The 16,155-nt window shown below is 42.3% G+C and overlaps 1 long non-coding RNA gene across 1 annotated transcript in view; it reads right to left on the reverse strand.

The window, feature by feature from the left end:
* Window positions 1–1,281: 1,281 nt before the first annotated feature.
* LOC122971814 overlaps window positions 1,282–16,155 on the reverse strand; it is a 92,644-nt gene continuing 77,770 nt past the window's right edge. The window contains exon 2 of the long non-coding RNA XR_006399566.1: window positions 1,282–1,675. This is a non-coding gene — a long non-coding RNA (uncharacterized LOC122971814). The remainder of the gene's footprint in view (window positions 1,676–16,155) is intronic.

Raw genomic sequence — 16,155 nt, forward strand, 5'->3', positions numbered from 1 at the left:
AATGTGTGTGTGTGTGTGTGTGTGTGTGTGTTTTTCTGTTCAAAGAGACAATGATTACTCTGCAAAATTATCCACTGAGATGAGAAGGCACAATGAGCAAATTATACCCTTGAAGTTTTCTGCAACTGCATGCAAATCCGAGACAAATAAATACATACAGTATGTGTTTTAACCCTTTCAGGAAACGCGAGTAGAAAAGTAGAGCGGTTGGGTAAAACATCAACATGGCGTTTTTGTTGTTGAGATATGCCCCAATTGTAACAGCGAATGTAAACAGTTGAGGTTTGGGTGCATGAGAAACAGATGACAATGATAAAAATTTAAAAATGTCTAGTTTTTGTTTGTCATACTGTCAGCGAGGACCACTGAATGATGAGTTCAGACGAAGCTGCCAAAGTCTAGTTAAATGTTTATGAAGATGGAGATAATAAAATTTAGTAGATTAGAGCAGATGTGTGGCGCACAGAAGTGGATACGAAAGTAGCTGTATTAAGTGTGTGTATATACTGAAATAAACACGCTAAAGGCAAGAGTGTTTTCTTTTGGTAGCGTGATGCCAAAAAGAGGGAAGTAAGAGGAGATAATACTCCAGCCAAGAAAGCAAGAAAGACGACATGTTTTAAGCGCTTTATTAAACATCAGAGTAAAACCATCGCCGTTTCAGAACTGAGAGCATCCTCTTGGTAATATTTTCCCTTCTGCGTTTCACCTTTGTGTGGCAGAAATTATAGGTAGGGATTAATGAGGTAACTCTTTCCTGATTCTTCCTGCCATCTGCCCCTTCAAAGGGATTTCAGTGGCTAGAGGAGTAAGCACAGAGGGGAGAGGAACTGAAAAATGCCTCGAAGGGGATGTCAGTGTTAATTGTTTCCCATTTAGCTAAATCAAATGAGTTACATCTTTGAGGGCTGTTAAAATATGACTGGGCTGTCAGACACGATATGAGAGGGGACTTGATTAAACCCTTGCAAGAACCCTTAAGGGTCACCGCACCCTGGTCTGGAAACGTCTTACGTTTTAAGAATAACCAGATGTTTTGATGCTAATATGTGACAAATCTATTTGCACCGGAGAGAAATATTGATATTCAGACATACAAATGGATAGAAGTTGCTCAAAAAGAAATTATGTGATGGCAATAAAGATCTACTTTAAATTGAATGGAAATGGAGAGCAGATATTATCACTAGCATATATGTTACTGTGAGAAATAGCAGTTTTGACATGATGATTAATGTAATATGTAATCAGAGACTAAAATAGATCTGGCTTTGATTCTGTTTTCATAAATATGATTATTACTGTGACAACGGAGGCAGGGAAGGCAAAAAAAAAAAAAAAAAAAAACTTGGCTTATAAGCGATCTCTCTTTTTGCCAGTGTTATTACATGTGCAAAAGTCACCATCAAACTGGATTAGGGGAATAGGATTGCGATGCTTGCCTTTGATCTGCCAGATTACAGTAAATCTTCCACGGCACAGAATGAAAAGTTAGCGAGAGAGAAAGAGAGAGAAACAGAGACGGGAGGAGGGGATTCTGCAGGGGCCTGATATCCACGCCGTCTCTCAGCTAAGCTGAATTCTTCCCCCCTTGCCTCGTGCTTCCAGGAGATTTGGTGTCGTTGTGATGTCTGAGTCTGAGGAGACACAATCGGGACGTTTGCTAATATTGCAACTGAGGAAAAAAAAAAGAAGGGAAGGGAGGGGTAGAGATAGAAAAGAGGGAGAGAAAGAGAGATAGCCTTCATTAATGATGTCTCTATTTATTCCACCCACAATATTAGATCCATTCAACCATACATGTACATGGAAAGGGATCAAATGTTTCTATGAGATAAAAGCTGTAGCTTATACTAGGCAGTCAATAAAACAGCACTTTGGCACCATTCTCCCTAAATGCTTTAATCTATGATATACTTATTTGATGTTGGGTGGGTGCAACCATTTCACAGCGCTAGCTAACAAATCTAATATATTAGATCCCCAGACTACGTCAGAGAGTGGTTAGATTAGAGCGGCTGTCTGTTCATCTGTGCGGATGAACAAGGCTTGATAATAGCTCTGCTAATTAACTCCAGACTACACTGGAGGAGTTGGCTCCTAGTGAATCACATAACAACTGTCCCCCCCCCCTTCTACACCACTGCCACCTCCTCCATCCTGCTCCTTCTGACTCTCCCTGCCAACTTGACAGCAACTTCACTTAGTCATAATGATGTCTCTTGCCGAACAAAACTCCCTCAGCCCCGTTCTTCCCAAGGAGCTGTGACGAGACCTTTAGCGCGACTACCTCATCTGCGCGGCTGTCGACAACCCTATAGATCCTTCAACGATCTTGATAATGAACCTCTCTCTGGAGCCAGCCAGGAATTAATCTCTGTGCAGCGGGGGAAGGATGGAAGTAGAAGACAGGAGGACAGACAGCGAGGAAGAGCGGGGCAAAGATCGAAGGAGGGGAAGGATAGTGAGGGTGTGAATGAGAGAACATGACATGCGAGAAGGAAGCGTTCATAAGGGTTTTTAGTGCCAAAGACACTGAGCGCGGCCTAGAGAGTCCAATAATTGCTCAGAAATCCTGTCATGACAAGACTCCCCTTATTACACATGAGTCAGATGGTCCTATTACAGGCCACCGCGCTCCTGGCGTCGCTCTGTTCTCTGGCTAACGATCCCGGACAGACCCACTATCAATGATACTTTGGACATTAGATTAGTCATCAAGTCAGAGGAAGTCAGGATGATTGCAATGTCCATCTTAATAAAAGTAGATGCCTCCCCTCATCCTCCTACTGTCCTTCCGTCTTTATTGCTGTTTTTTAGTTTGCCTCTTTTTTTCCTCTATTTCATGTATTTCCCAGTCTTTCTTCTTGTAACTCATCTGTATTCCTTACTTTTCTCCCTTTCACATCCATTCTTCTTTCTCTCTCTCTCTCTTTTTACCCGTGAGTGTGTGTGCCCAGTGTGAGGGCTCTTGAGTAAATAGCTGGAAAACATTCAGACATTAATCAGCCTGTCGCCAGACAGCGCTGACATCACAGGCCTAGCAGGATAAACACACGTAAGCACACGCGCGTGTGCGGGCGTGCGCACGCCCACGCACACACACACGTACACACTCACAGGTAATGTATTCTGAGAGCAGCCCAACCTACTTTTCTCTACAGCAAGATAAACAGGTAATCAGTCTGCAGTGGACCACTAATTGGCATGCATACTGTACATGTGCACACGTACAGACACACACACACCTTGGTTGAGTTGAATTGGCTGGTCGGTGGGGGACAGTAAACAGAGGTGACCTCATGTCGGTGACCTAATGGGGTGTCCGAAAGGAAAATGTGCCCACAGTCAGGGGAGACAGGGTAGCCTTGGCACGGCTAACAGTAGTCTGAGTCCTTGTCAACATCATGTACCTGCATGATTAAGCTTTTTTTTCTATGTACATGCTTATTGTAAAGGTGTGTCCACAAACAGCTGGTCTGGCTCCATCCAAAGGTAACAAAACCTGCGTACAGCTACCAAAGCTCACTAATTACACGTCATATCTCGTTTGCTTAATCCCTACAACAAACAAAGTGTAAAAATTTATGGCTTTACAGGGATTAGGTGTGGGACTATTTCTTGCATGCAGTGCAGTGCAGTGACTTCCTGGAGCCTTTGCTGGTTGCCTGGTAACCTCACAGTGACAACAAGTCTCCTGAACAGAAATGAGAGTAGTATTGATCCGCTCATCTCACTCCCAGCAAGAAAGGGGATAAGCTTATTTCCCAAACTATTAAACTATTTCTTTAAGGCTTCTGTACCAAATCCTGGATTAAAATCACATTTTAAGATTTTGGACTGAAATGACTAAACACTGCTTTACACTGCTCTACTTGTACAACAAGACTACACTTCTTTGAGGAAAAACCAATACTGCATCACTACCTTATAGATTTATAGATGTTGGCTCAAAGGACACACAAGTGAAAGTTTTATTAACTTTGCTTCTCAATTATTCAGAGTGTGATCAACAACTTTTTATTTCACTCTCGCATTTATGAACTTGGCTCAAACTGTTGGCTCGCACCTCTAGAATTGGCAGACCGACACAAAGGTAGTCTCTCTCTCAATTTTTTTTATCTATAAGACACACACACACACTCTCTCACTTATACATGTGTGTGCCCAAGAGACTCAAACAGAGACACAAACGGAGAGACGCCCAGACACACACAGATGTTAACACAGAGGGTGTCAGAAGGTTGATGTGGTAAAGGCTGTGTTGAACAAAGGAAGATTCGGTTGCACCCCTCCTCCCCGCCACAAACGACCTGCTGGGGGATTATTTCTTAGCAGTTACGGGATGGAAGATTTAGGGAGCAGACATGCACCTCACCTTGCACCTCCCAATCCCCAGCAGACACCCCTTTGAGATGAGGGTCTCAGCTCTGGTGACACTAGGAGCTACAAAGCTACAAAGGTTTTGCTGCGCCTGCTCCCCCCCCACCCCTCCCCTCCAGTCCTTAACACACACACAGGCACAGATATACACAAAGTGAGCACACAAGAACCAAGACGCATATACTTAGGGCGAAAACTGGGCAAGTACGTACACTCATTCAAATGATGTATCCACAAACAAAACACAGTTTCTCAGAAAAAATATGGGAAAATTCCAAGTGGAGGTTTTTTTTTTTTCTTTTCTGCATAATCCATAAATTATTCTTTGGCTTCCCCTTTCTCTCACGTTCACCCTGTTTCTCTCTTTCTTGCTCATAACTGTCCAATTACCTGTAGCATCAATCTCCCCAAATACAGCCACTTAGATAGTTACTTCCATTATGAGCTATACATCATTACCTCTGGATGAACGGGAGATCCTATTTGGAGCATGACATCCCTTTATTCTAAGACGTTCAGGGATCTGGACTGTATGAGTACCGTATGTGCGTGTGAGAAAGCGACAGGGGGTGCAGCGTTTTGTGCGAGTATAGTCTTAGAGGCGGCCTTAGGACACTGACAACGAGTTAAATATATGCATACTGTAGTGTGTATTATTCAGAGGCATGCTAAATGAAAATGACATTTAGACATTTGTAATTCTCTAACAGTGCACCAGACTAAAGAACAATGCCCTGCGGGCGGAAACCACAAAAGCCCTTTCAGCGAGGTGATACACATTTTACAGTATAATTGCTAAGATACCCGGTACACGGTCCCTTTCAGCAGCCCTCTCTTTGCATGTCAGATCTGCAATCATTTAGTTAGCAGAACAGACATGTCAATTACATGCAAATTGGTTTTGGTGTGAGAATATTCAAGTGTAGCATAGAAATGTGGGCACTCTATAAGTTTAACATTTTACTCAATTTGTGGCTGTTTTGATACTATTGTTGCTAGGGCTGCAACTAACAACAACTTTCACTATCGATTAATAAATCGTCATTTATTTTCTCGATTAATGGAAAAATGCCTGAAAATGGTGAAAAATGACAATCACTGTTTCCCAGAATCCAAGGCGACCTCCTCAAATGTATTGATTTGTGCCGACCAACCATCCAAAACCAAAAGATATTTATTTTACTACCATAGAAGACTAAAGGAACCAGAAAATGCTCACATTTGAAAATCTTTATTTTTCTTTTTTCTTTAAAAAATGATGCAAAAAGATTAATCGATTACCAAAATAGTTGGTAATTCATTTTCTGTCAATCGACTAACCGATTAATCAACTGATCATTGCAGCTCTAATTGTTACTACTACTGCCTGTATATATAAAGCTAATCTTCGGTTTTTTAAAATACCTTTGCTTCTTTAAAGGAGCAGATCAGTTTAAACTGATTTTCATCTGCATATGAGGCATCCAAAAATCACTGTTCTCTGCAGTTTACAGCAAACTAGGCTCTCCTGCGGAAGGACAAAGAAAATGAATAGTTAATCTGCAATCTAATCCCATTGTTGCCATGCACAGATATTCCAGAAAGCAAAAATTTAAAAACAATAGCATTGAATTTATTCCGAATCAGATTGAGTTGTAATCCTTAATTTAAGGACATGGTTGATTTGGCAACAGCTTGTGGTTACTGATAGTGATGGCAAATGACTTTTAATAATACAGGTCCTTGAGTTCAATTAGATGTGACACATGTATTGATCACTGGGGGCAGCAAACGCACCTTGAAAGGCTACAGAAGAAGAGCAACTTGTGTCTCTGTTTACAGCGCAACCAAACAAACTGCGGGCTCACAGGATTCATTAAGTTGCGTTATTTTAATAAAGAAGACTCACAAAGACACAACTTCGAAATGTCTGGTATGTATCAATAATGTGTCCTCATGCATGAGAAAAACAATGTGCATGTGTCCCTCCTTTTCTGTGTTGTTGTTGTGCAGTGGTTGCTAATGCTGTGAGAGTGAGTGATAAAATAGGACATAGATATACCGTGCTGGCAGTCTGTGGGTTTGGGGTCTTAATCCGACGCAGGCGGAACAGCCAGGTCCTCATAAGGGCTCTTTTCATGGAACTGTGGGGCCTGGTGCTTTCTGGGGCCTGGGGTGCTGGGACAAGCCACCCTTTCCCTCCCTCCCTGCTCCTACCCCCATCCAGACCCTAGTCATCCTCCTTCCACCCCTTTGTGGGGCTTTTCCACTTTGATTTCATGTTTGCCCATCTCATGGCTCTGAGACGGAGCGAGCAGAAACATTCCACAAAAGACCCCATGAGACGCCGCCCCCTCCGCTTCCTGCATACTCACACCACGTATACATAATAACACACGTACTCACACACACACACACGGTCTATATATAGGTATAGGTAAATGTGTACACATGACCATATACTGCCAAACATGCACACACATACCTACACTTCTTGTTTCCACTCCAACCCGAGGAATAAAAAGCTTGTGCCAATTTGCAACAAACAAAGGCTCCATTCTGTTTCATTTTCTGTTTTAGGGGTGTTCAGGGGATTTTCTGTGAGGCTCAGAGCGATTACATCTCATGCACTTATTTGTTGACCTGTTCTTACTGTTCAGGATGAGAGCGAATCTGTGGTGCCACAAGAAACCCAACAAACCCAACCTTGTCAGAACTCCTGATGACTGATGACGAACCTAGCAGACTACCAAACCATACGGGGGGCCCTTCAGCTGTTTCTCCCCAAGACAGACTACGAGCCCCATCCCTGTCTGAGTGTCCTGGGGTGTTCCCCTAGGGAGCCCCAGAGCTCTGGGTGTTAGTGTTGCCACTGGGGCTTTATAGACTCCCTACTGAGAGCATCTCCTTAGAACAGACAATGGGAGGCATTTATCCCCTGGGTGACCATGCTGACCCCCTAAACTCACTCCCCTAAATCCGCCGGGCATGGACTGGCGGCTCCTTTCAGGGAGCCTTTCACAAGGCCTCACAAAGCGTCCTGGCCCATAGGCAAGCCTCCTCAGCAATGCATCACTTATACACATACAAGATAAAGCACGGTGTGGACGTAAGCAAGTTTGTGCTCTTATATAAATGACTAAAAAGATTTTGATCTAAAATGTGATAAAACCAAGAATTGGAGAGAGTTTTAATGACAGTTGAATAAGTTTGGTTTATGCAGAGATGCTACAGGAAAGTGTTTTGTTTTCAATAAAGCATGCAGCGTTTTCATCACCTGTGTTACACGTGGACAACATGCACACCGTGTAACGGCTGTCCAGCAAGGAGAAGACATGATTAAAATAATCCTGTTGCACTCATCATAGTCATAACCACAGAACAAGACAGCACCAGAGAGACAAGAGGAACTCCTCCAGTCAAGGAAAACCACAGACACACACATGATGCATGCACACAAGAGAATCAGACTGCTCTCATCAAAGGAGGAATAAACACATTTTCTATTTTCGGCCTCATCTTTGCTGCCTTTTCTCATCTTCCATGCTCTTCCCATCCCCTAACCTTGTTCTCTCTTTTCAAACACATCTCCCTCTTTTCAGCCTCACTTCCTTCCCCAGTTTGTATTGTTGTTGTTGTTTCTTCCCCCCCAATTCCTCCTCTCTCTTTCACTCAGCACTTTTAATTCCACCCCCTATTTTCTCCTCCAGCCTTGGTGCAGAGGAGCCGTTTCAATTGGGGCGGTGTTTGTGTGTGTGTGTGTGTGTGTGTGTGTGTGCGTGTTTGTGGGTACATGATTGTGTGTGGGTCGGTGCGTGCGAGTGTGTGTGTGTGTGTGGGGGCAAGAAAGAGAGAGGAAGAAAGAAAGGTTAATGTATGTGTGTATATTTGTGAGAGACAGCGTGAGCAGGTTGTTTTTTGCATGTGTGTATGTGTGTGTGTGTGTGTGTGTGTGTGCGTGCATGTCTTTGTGTGTGTGAAGGAGATGGAGTAAGGGGTTTTACCCTCCATTTTAGTTTATGCGCGTATCCTTTTGGGGACCCCCGCCACAAGGAAGAGGCTTCTTTTCATGCTCTTTTTGCATTCCAATGCATCCTATACACTCTGTAAGACCCCGTTAAATGCGGAGAAAATAGGCCGAGTGCTACGAGTGAGTGATAGACATGTCTGTTCTTCAGCTATAGCATTCTTTTCTCTAGGCTCCTATTTATTGGCATTTTTTCAGCTTTGAGAAACTGAAAATCACAGCATTTGAGAATGCAGCGTGGAGAGAAAACCCCCACATATAATGGTTTGTTACAAGTCTGTTATTCCAGGAGAGAGATTCAGCTCACACTTGATAATCTGGCTGATGTCATAGAAACATGTGACCAAGGACTAGATTTTAGTTTGTCACTCTGCTTGTTAAAGGATCATCCAGGTTTTCTACAACTTGGATATCATTTTTATAGCTTTGGCCATTGCTTTGATTATAATAGCAGTGTGCTCACCAAAGTAAAAGAGATCTGGGGAAGTCCGACAAGCACAACAAACACAGTATGGTAGGTCAAGTCGGTCTGTAAACTGTGATAGATATTTACAATGTACAGTTTTTTACTGTTCACCTTCAATTTTCTCTTTTAAATAGGTTTAGTTAACCTGGGGTTTGTTTAAAAGCTGTCAAATCATCTGACTGCTTGTGGTTTTTGCACCATCTGACCTCAATTCATTTGGTAAAAAGTTATCTTAACAAATATACAATCAAATCTACAGCAAGATACCAATTGATTTAAAAACAAATTATGCTAAATAATCTCCAAAAACATGTCACACAAGGCTTCAAATTGTAACAACTGTTCCATATTTTGGTTAACAGTAATGTAGAATACATGACTTATAGGGCTGTAACATTTAAACACTCACAGACAACAGCAATTTTCATTTAGCTATGTTTTCTTCAGAGGCTTCCAAACAGGAATAAACCTGGAAAGGATTTGTATAAAATGTATAACTTGTGCTTATTTGCCAAATATCAGATTTTGGGACATTCCTAAGTGCTACATTTCTATACAGTAACTACTGAGTTAAAAGTCAGAAAAGTAAAATGTAAAATTAGTATCATTTAGGCAGACCATCATTTGTTTATAAAAGGCTACCAAATTATGACCTGACCATTGGCCTGATTCTGACAAACAGTAGATCAGCTGAAACCATGAATACAAATAACTGTTTATGCAAAAGAAGACTTTTTAAAAGGAGTGTGACTCTATTTTATTACTGTTAGCGTTACGGTTAACCATAATCCTTAGCAGCAGTGTACTTTGCCAAGCTAACTTCCATTTCTTGTCAATGAGAAGTTGCACAACATTGGACAATTGGCCTTTTCCATATATAAAAGTAAACAGACTGGATCCGATCTGTTTTGTTTCAGAAGAGAATGAGAGCAAAGTTTCTCATTTTTCCTTTGAACGTATGTTTTTTTCCCCCTCCGCTGGTCTCAGAAAGGTTGTTGAGACATAACATGTGGTTAGGTCAGACAAACCACAGAACACGCCACTCTAAACAATACACCACCATGAGAACAAGCTGCCATCTTCCACACGATGGCAGCCACATGGGCACTTGTAAACAAAAAAACGTGCCCCGAAAAGCTGACTTGTTAAGTTCTTTTGGATGAACACACATTGCATGAACTTTCTAGAAGTAAATAAACAGATCTCCTTGCCAGATTTTAAGTATAGGTTTCCACAAATCCCTTGAAGAAAACTAGGTGTTAACATGTTCTCAAAAGAGGAAGACGAATGCCAATGGCTGTTGGAAGAAAAATATATACATATGAGGTCTTTCTAACAAATACAGGAACAAAGCCAGCATGTAGAGGTTAAGTTGCCCTACTCCTTTTTTAAAAACTGATAACAGACTGACAAAGTCTAAGAGAACTGCTTTTCAAACTTTATCCCAATTTCAACAACATTTAACCTTAAAGGTTATTGTTATTTAGCTGGTTACTTTGAGGTTAGCCTTTATAGCAAACACAGCAAATGATTAGTCTAGATTGTCAAAGGCCATCTCAGGGTTCAGGTCTGCAACTATGTGTGCATTCCCCTAACCTAGGAGTGTCTGTTTGTTGTTTGTCCATATGCACGGCTATGCCTGGGTGTGTGAGCAGTGCCCTAACTGACCTGGAGATAATAGGTACACAAGGGTCAAGTATGCCTGGAGTGCAGAATATGCGGAGCAGGTTGTTGCGTGAAGTCTTGGTGGGTGCGGCGGGATAGAAGGCAGGTGGAGAGTCAAGGGGTTAAACTAGAACAGGTTGGTAAGAGTGCATGCACGCACGGTTGGTACTAAATTGCAAGTGTGCGAAGTCAAAGGGTTTGTGTGTGGCTATACGTTACTGCACGACATAAGTTCAGGGTTAAAAAGACACAGTTGTTTTAACCCTGTGAAATTAAGCGTTGGCCTTAAGGTCTAATCCAGATTTTCCAAAAATGCAAGCATATGTCGCACTGCATGACCCTTTGATATTGCCACAGAGTATTTATGTGTACATTCCATCAACCAGTTTCAAGCATACCCTTATTTTTGTGGGCAAGTGGAAAATGTTTGCTCTCCGAGAAACAGAACCTGATGGGAAGAGGGAATAGTTCTGCAAATGCAGCACAAGGACCTGCTGAGTTCACAGCAAGATGAAATATCTTCATCATGTGAATCAGGAGTGACATTCATTTTTCCCCTCAACAGGGCCAACAAGCATTGATGCAGCAGGCCTCACACAATGGCCCTTGCTGTAGCACATATATCATCAAGTCCCATTTAACAGTGGCCTGCCCAGTGGATTCTCATGGAGCCCCAGAGTGGAATTTCTACATTTACAATCATTTTCCACATTTCTATAAAATGAGCCACACCTCTCTCCCCGAATCCCCAAGAAACTCAAGATATTCTTACAAAACCTCACTTACTTACCCTTCATGTCATCAACATTTCACACTAACCAGGAGCATCAGGATTGGGTTCAAATTAGTTCTGAACCACTGGCATTTCTTGGCAAAACCGTGAGTCCTCAGATCTGAGCAAAGAAAAAGTGGGAGTAGGTGGAGGCTGCATTCCTGCGTTTTGGTTTCAGTGTCGGCCTATAAATCTTTTGTAAATTAATCTCATCCAGAAGCAGGGCCACCCCTCTGTCCTTTTGTGTTTTAAGATGCACAATAGTGACTGACTGGCTGGCTACTTTCACAACTGCTGAGGAGACTAGGTTACAAAGCTACAGAAACAGACCTGACTGGCACTCAAAACCTTATCAATTGCAACAATTTGCATTAGCAAGGCGTCTTACAGCAACCGATGGAGCATTTTCTATATGTAGATGTTGCAAAAACATGGGAATTTTAGCCCAGAATCCCTGCAGTAGACTCTCCTTTTCTATCCTTTCCCCCCGGGAAGATGAGAATGTAGGTGAAGGAGGTGGGGAGTTCTCTCTCCTCCCCTTGTAAAATCACATTTTCCCCTCCTACTTGAAAGGATTTCTCAGATTTCTGGAAGCAATGGCACACATGTACGCACACACAGAGAAGTACACAGTCACTCACACACTCACACACACACACACACACACACACTCACCATGAAGGTTAGGTACTTTTTTTAGACATACTAATAACAGACTAACACTCTGCACTCTGATCTTCAAAGCAACTGACGAGGAGAGGAGAATGAGGCCATTGAGAAGCCCATTGAGGGAGCTTTTGGCACATCGAACCCACTTAGCCTGTAAAAGAACACTTTAATATTTACAAATCGCCTTAAAATTGCATGCAGCACAAGGCCAAAGCCAATTCATTTCTGCAAACATAAAATTCTGAGTGAGAGGAGTTAATTTACAGGCAAAGAATGCAATAAATAAAAACAGCTTTTAACTTGTCATTTTAGAGGCTCGTAAAAAAAAGGAAAAAGTTTCCTTTCTTCATCTTCGAGTGTGAACTTAACAGAATTAGTACATTTGAAACTGCACTGGATGCTTTACTGCTTTATCTTAAAGTGGTTTGAAGGCTAATTTTCAAGAGTGTTGACGAAGACTTCCTGTTTTTATTCCAACATTAAAGTTGAATGCGGTCTGAAAGCCTGAGAAAATATAAACTAAGAATTTTATAGTGTACTGTCGCTGCAAGAAGATATCATTTGAAGAATATATGCAGTTTGTTGTATATGCATAAAGGCTTTAAGTTGGAAAAAAAAAAAAAGTTCCAAATGTTCAAAAAACTTCATTGCCAGTTTATTCAGCTATGGGAAGTGGTAGTACTCATTTAGCCTAAACCGAGCCCCAGATTATGTTTACAACTGGCACTATAAAGCTGTCTTCAATGACAGTCTCATATTTCATATTCCGTAGCAGATGATATAAATGCAACTGTAGCATCCAAAGAATTTTGGCAAGGCCGTATTTCCTTCATGAAACAATGTCCTGACTGAGCTCAGCTGCCACTCAGGCTCCTGGGGTTGCCAGTGGGCCAGAGGGGGCCAAATCAGTTTTAGAATACAACAGTCTTTATGGGAGGATATAGATTATATAATACACCTCAAAATCCTTGACCTTGTTTTAGATGAGTGGCCAAGACAGAAAATCTATGATACCTTTGAAATTGCCTCAATGTCAGGGAGAAAATGGTTGTAAAATCCTGAAACTTTTAGTTGGAGACTGAATCCTTAAAAGTCAACTAACTTTGCACCCGTTGTAAACTCTCAAAGGCACAGAATTAGTGGTGGTAGTTTTGCAGGATGTGTTTCTGTTCTTTCCGGGATTACAACTTGTTTCACAAAAAGACCGCACATTAATGCTCTTAATGTAAAAATACGGTTTGCGAAAAATCTCTCACCACATCTCCTAATTGTCACAAAGTACCCATAGTTTTCATCAAACAATGTGGCTGATGCAAACACACACACACACACAGGCTATAAGTCATCATTAAGAAAACTAATGAGTCGTGTCATTCTGGCACTCCACCAGATATTTGACTCCAATGAGCTGAGTGTCCATTCAAGGTTCCATCTCGCCTGTTTTCTAGATACAGCGCCTCCCTCATTGCAGCGAGACCAAAAATCACAAACACAGTTTCTCTCTCTCTCTCGGAGGCAAAACAACCCATGCATTAACCACAGCTCCATTTTCCCTGCCACATTCATCGAGGAAACAAGTGGGTTTACTGGAGATCTAGTTTGCTGATTACAGATTACTGCGGTGAACAACATCCCATGCCTCCAAAGGAGAAAATGCTGGGAGTCATAAAAGGTGATAAAAGGCAAACAATAACAACCGGTGACTAAAAACACAAACAAGACAAGGGAAGCTCATTGTACCCTGCAGGGAATTTGCACTAATGCAATAAACTGCTTCAGTCATTCTAGGCATCTTTCCCAAACTCCTAGTAGATTATGTTGCCGGTAATGACTTTCAGCTTAATTTTAAGGCAGATCAGGTAAAATTGTTAAAACTTGATTTAAATATGAGAATATGACACGAGGGCTAGCCGGGAGAATGAAGCCGTGCTGTGTTGTAGCTGTAGGCGGGGCCCACAGCTTGTAAGGAGGAAAGCAGCAAACCACAGTCAGAGCCTGAAAAGTACTCCTAGAGTACCAGCATCAATTACCGCCATTACTGCACATTATCCAGGCCCTCATTCTCTTCCTGTGTGTGTCTCCTTGCACTCATATGAGTCGGGTGCACCACTGCACCTCAGGCTACTCAGGAGAGTGTGTCTATATGTGTCTGTGTGTCTGTGTGTGTGTGTGTGTGCAAATGTGCAAAGAGAGAAAATGTGCGCGTGCAAACTCCTGCATACACATGCCCATTTGTGTGTGTGTCGCCGGGTAATATATCATCTCAGCTTGAATAGACCCCCAAGCCAGAAGTTAATGAAGTGAAATGAGACTTATTAGGCAAAAACCTTTAAAGTCACTGACAGGCGAACGTGGGGAAATAAAGACAGCCAGAAATTATTAATGACAACGGAGACGTAGGTGCACAAAGGGACTGTGAACACAGGCACAGTTCACAAAATTTGCATTCTTTATACCTAAGGAAAAACAAAGATTGAAAAAGACTCTGACACCTAAACTTAGGCACTATTTCCTTCAAAATTTAGCACTTTCCCCTAAATGGTTCAAGCCAGGACAAACGTTGATTATGCTAGGTGGGTCTACCCCCCTTCTTTTTTGCCCAGAGAATTATGTTTTGCTCTCTCTTTGCCCTTTGGTAGATTAACACAAGAGTTGACACAATCATATGATCCACATGGTGCACATTTCTCAATGGCTTTATTTCTGAGGTGAGCATGCGGCCCGGGTCAGCTAAGCCAAGTAACATTTGGACTAATTGGGCAGGAATGACCAGTTATCAGGCTGATTACTGCCGCTCCTCATCAGGTAATGGCAGCTCAACAGGGGGTGTGGCGGTGGGGAGAGGGGGTGGCGGGGATGGCAGCCCTGTCTGATGTGCAGCACATTATTGAGAGTACAGCTGGGCGGGGTGCAGTGCATGCTGGCAGGGGCTGTTCTGAGGTCAGCCAGCGAACAGGGACGCATTTCTCATCACTGTCAGAGATTTGGAGGGAGCCTTCACATTTGGGGTGTGTAAGCCCCCCGACCAAGTAGCCAGTATGCCAGACTTATGACAGCATGGCTGTCAAAATGCTTAGAAGGATGTTTGAGTGGTTTTTTTGTGCACTTGTCAGCAAGATGGTGAAGATGCAGGTTCATAAGTTGCACGACGTTTGTTTCTTCGACTGCCTTTGAATAAAGCTACGGGTGGCAACAGATGAAGATAAATTAAAAGATCATGTTTCACCCCCACTTCTCCACAGACCCCAGGGCTGACACAGTGCTCTGAAGACGCTTTGAAGCCTGATACATCTGGTTGCCTTTGACTGAGGGCTCACAGAGAGGCAGAGGTGTTCAGGTTGGACTCAGCAAACTTCACAATGCTCTTTGCCCTTTCTTTGGTCCTGGGCCTTAACCCTGTATTGACCCCACTGGCGTTTGCTTAAGGGGTCATCAAGACTGAGCCACTTGTTTCACCTAAGGCAAAAGACCTGAAGATCCAAGGGTACCAGGTTATGCTCTGATTCAGCCAAACTTTGTTGATGCTCATGATCATGGCTTGGATTGTGAAGTCAGGGCTTGCTGGATCAGTAATTAGACTTGACAGAGTTATGCTTCCCATCAGATGTCTACATGGGGCACTGATACGAAGATTGACCCCGTCCTTAACACAAACACAAAAACAGGAAGTCTTGATTCACCATGGGATGTATCAGCCATGGTTATCTTTGATATATACAGTGATTAACATTATGTACAGACGGGTAGGTTGACCTTTATTGTGCATCGCGTCTAAAATAAGAAGCATCTGAGGTCCTTTCAACCTCTGTTTCCTGCCTTGTGGCTCAGCCCTCCCATCAGATAACTTGTATTTATGCTGAATATCATACACAGGAGGGTTAAGCCTCTCTGTATTTCATGTAATAACATTTCTCATTTCAACATTTCTCTCACACTTTCACTTCACCTAAAATCTGAATATTTGTTTGGTGTTATACATTCAAATATGGACAGGATACTATATGGCCTTTAAAACTGATTCAATTTAACACAGGAAATGAAAAAAAAATCAGAGAAACAAGAGAAAAGTCTAGACTTTCATTTTCCCAGCTTCATCTCTTCACATTCACAGCTCTGTCAGACAATAACAAAGCCTTACCTTTTGCGCACTGACTTCCCATTATAATAAATGATTCAGCTGCACTCACAAATAAC

Source organism: Thunnus albacares, chromosome 20, assembly GCF_914725855.1.
Source record: "Thunnus albacares chromosome 20, fThuAlb1.1, whole genome shotgun sequence".
Taxonomy (NCBI): Eukaryota; Metazoa; Chordata; class Actinopteri; order Scombriformes; family Scombridae; genus Thunnus; species Thunnus albacares.